The following is a 3,723-nucleotide window of genomic DNA, read 5'->3' on the forward strand; positions in this document are numbered from 1 at the left end:
AGTGACAAGTATCCATCCTCTCATTCAGTTCTCTCCTCTTGCACTTTGATTATAATTTGAGCCATCTTGCACCCATTTTTTATCCTTGTAATCCTTAAGAGCCATATCTCTTGGAACCCATTATGATCAAGCCACACTTCTAGTATTCCCAATAGCATTATCATATCTTAGTCATTTTCTTTCAATTGTATAGGCACTATATGCAATTGGAGCTACGTCAAATGGATAAGAAAGAAGGACATGGGAGCTACAATTGAAGAAGGAGTTTTGTCTATGTTTGCTTTCTTTATTTCAATTGGTTTTCATGGTAGATCAGAAGGGTTTAGTGTATTTTGATTGATTGTTGTGGTTTCTCATAGTATGCTAGGTTCTAACACATTTTCTAGTACCTAAATGTAGCAGAAAATTGAGTGGGCCTAACAAGTCTATGAAATCCTATATGGTAACATTGATTAGTAGTGTTTGTAAGACTCATAATAAGGCCATTCTTTAGATATGATCAAAGGATGAAAAATTTCTAGATGATCTTTTGTAAAACCCTCTAACAATATCACATTAATAATGTGTGTGTAAACCTTCAACAAGTTTGGCTCCTAGCAAAGCTCACTTCAAAAGAGAGAATATTTTTGGGTTGTTGGTCCAAGGTGGTTTTTCCCTTTACAGGGTTTCTACATTAGAATCTTGGTGTCAAATGTGCGAATTTTATTTGTGTTGCAAGTTATTTTACATCTTACTACAATTCGCTAATAACTAAGTAAATACAAGGTTATAACTAAGTTTGTTTACTAACTCTCAGTAATGCAAAGAACAACAAATTGACACTTTGAAGTAAATTGGTTGACAAAATTTATTGATATGTTAAATGAGTATGTCGAATGAAATAATAAGATGTTTATGAAATTTCTTTAGTATTGACAAGTTTGAAGGGACTATAGGATAACTCAACATAGGTGATTCACCCCTCCCCTCTTTGAGTTATCTAACACCTTTTTGATTGCAACCTTCTCCAACTTTACATTCCACTTGCAACTAAAAATTAGTTCATTCTTTATTTTCCCTTAAGTAGAATATATCTCAATCATAAATTCTAAACCTAGATCCAATTATTCGGATTAATTAAGATGGATCTAACCATTCGTTCTTTATTTTCTCCTAGCCATGTTGACTCTCATTTGATCTACGCCTTGGAAATCATTCCAATTATGTAAGTCGGTTTGAACTTGTAGAAATTTCTTAAAGAATATTCCTCAAACATATTACCTTGAATGTTGTGACACCAATTCCTTTCATAAATCATGTATCAACCATTTAGTTGTTCAAATTTAATCATTAATACTAACACCAATTTCAATCTTATGATTGAACCTTAAATCTTTGCAAAATGTTCCTTGTTTACCGATAAGCCTTGTATGTTTATTTGTTCACCTGGTCATTCCTATGTACCTATTTGTCTAGTTCATGTGTTCACTCTAGTTTACCAATAAGTCCTTCTTCACCTATTCAATTATCTAGTTCACTTGTTTGCTTGATCCTTTCAACGTCACTTCTTGATCATCAAATGACCTTTACCTCTAATCATTTTAAGGTGGTATCTTAACTATATCATCTTGACATCATCCTCTATCATATCCAATGATATATCCAACTAATTCTTTATAGATTTGAACAAATATTCAAATCAATCAATTGTTCATCATTGACTATCTCAACAAATAACCGGTTTGATTCTATCTCATATAACTTGCTCAATTCTTCACATAAATGAGTGCTATCGTAAACTTAGCTTCATGAAACATCACTTAATCTTCTTATAGGATAGAAGCACTAAATACACATTACAACTCATCCTTTAATGAATATGTGGTAACATGTTCAAGCACTTAGTCAAATAGTTGACATCAATGGCAACAATATAATTTATTTATTTATCCCCTTTAGTACATGATAAAAAGTAAATCTTATTCCAATCTTCATCAACACATAATCATCAATATATAACAATCTATCCAGTTCTTCATCACCAAATCAATTATGCCAAAAATATCTCCCTTTGGCATTGATGGAAACACTCACGATTCTTGATCACTATAGACAAAAAATGGAAACATCTTTTGAATTCCTCCTGATTAAATACTCTCCTTTAGTAGATTATCATTTTCTTTCCTTAATGGCAACACATTGTCACTGATATTTTCTTGCTCTCCCTCTTTCAATCATATTATTTATTATTTATGTAGATTAAACTTTTCCTTATGTTTTGGCCTTCTTTTGTCTATGCTTCTCATATCACTTTTTTTCTATGAACACAAGATATAGCCTCTTTTTCAATTTGAGATAGTGGTGTTGTCCATCAAGGAATGAGATCTTCATCATCATTGCATCTTCATTCAAACATTCATATATTTAAGCATTGGATCATACTTACATCCATGGTTATATGATTTGGCACATATAGATTTATTACTTTTGTTGAGACATCCTACATTATCACTCTATATGTACATGCAAACATTCATACATCTTTGTGGATAACTTTTCCAAATCCTTCCATAGAGATGTTGGCATAATTGATGATGTGATTACTTGTGATGTTAGTCATTTCATGGTACATATTTGATTGCATGATGATTAGTTGTTGTGTTTTTATTGATGTCAAATATTAACGTAGTGTCCCTAGTATATTCTCAATAATAAACATGATAAGCAAAGTGTTGCAATGGGTTTTAGTGAGTGTAATCATTAAGAGAGAATTGGGGATGCCAATGAAAGTCCATGTGGTGTCCATTGCAGCTGAAGTGAAGATAGGGGTAAATGGTGAATTTATAGTGTAACTACTATGATAATTAGTGGCAAGTGCTATTAGATCTGATTGGTTTGTCAAATCTATGATGAATGGAGTGGAGAAATATCAAGATGATGTGAAGAAGATAGTGAATTTGATATGCTTATGATAGTGACTCATTAGTCTGATAGGTAAACCAATTCTAGGATGGAAAGATGATCAGTGAAGCGGTGATAGGGTTGATGCATATTTAAAGAGAAATGAATTCTTGAGTAAGAGTAAGTCAATTGGTGAATAGTGACTAGTACTAAGGTTATAGTCAATCTAGATGAGTCATTCATGATCTAGTGACATGGATGCAGAATTGGAGATAATGATTTGGCATCACATTGTTTGATGAGAACATTTGGTGAAGACTCTAGAGAAAGCAAGCAGTAATTCAAAATGTTTTTGTCCTCTCACACAAAATTCTGCAAATTGGTTGGTGTGATCATATAAACATATTTTTTGGCTTAAGTTGTCTTATGGTGGTTAGATATGAGCAGGATATTTGAAATATGTATTGATTTAAAATTCTAGGGCTTAATTAAGGCGATGGATTTAAAAGTCTAATAAATATTGGTAAAAGTAAACAATTTTTTGTTGTTGATTGTGGTCGAGAAAGTGTGTTGAAGAAGTGCAATGTGCAATCTAGCCAAGAAGAAGTTAAGTGTGTTATGAAGTGGGTCTGAGCTTTATAGGATCTAATTAGGCAGAGGTAGTGTTGTAATACAAATCATTCTTTTTATTGTTCCCTAAGAGTTACAATAGTCAAAATCCTGTAACCAGGCGGATCCTAACAAGTCCTTTGTTGTAAAACCTTTAATAGGATGAAAATTTAATTAGTGTTTAAAGTCCTTTAACAAGGCTACCCCTAACACAATAAAACTTTTAACAGGGCT

Source organism: Cupressus sempervirens, chromosome 1, assembly GCF_028749045.1.
Source record: "Cupressus sempervirens isolate cs-2001-9-10 chromosome 1, ASM2874904v1, whole genome shotgun sequence".
Classification (NCBI taxonomy): domain Eukaryota; kingdom Viridiplantae; phylum Streptophyta; class Pinopsida; order Cupressales; family Cupressaceae; genus Cupressus; species Cupressus sempervirens.